Source organism: Protobothrops mucrosquamatus, unplaced genomic scaffold (assembly GCF_001527695.2).
Source record: "Protobothrops mucrosquamatus isolate PMUCROS unplaced genomic scaffold, P.Mucros_1.0 scaffold1819, whole genome shotgun sequence".
Lineage (NCBI taxonomy): Eukaryota > Metazoa > Chordata > Lepidosauria > Squamata > Viperidae > Protobothrops > Protobothrops mucrosquamatus.
Genome location: NW_015387953.1, coordinates 415,656 through 415,882, shown reverse-complemented (window position 1 = coordinate 415,882; position 227 = coordinate 415,656).

The window sequence follows — 227 nt, the reverse complement described above, 5'->3', positions numbered from 1 at the left end:
GTTAAGATAGGTGGACGTCTCCTCCCAGAATTCCCCAGCCAGCCTGGTCCATCTGCAATGGGAACCTTGCCCATCTGCAATTCTCCTGCAGCTGTAAGCCTCACGCTGAGATGCTAAATTTGCTTTCCTGATCCATTTCTTCTGATGGAATGCTTGGATGACAGAAGTTTACTTTGTGATTTGTGTTCCTTCATGCCCTGGGAGAAAACGCAAATAGACCAGGAGAA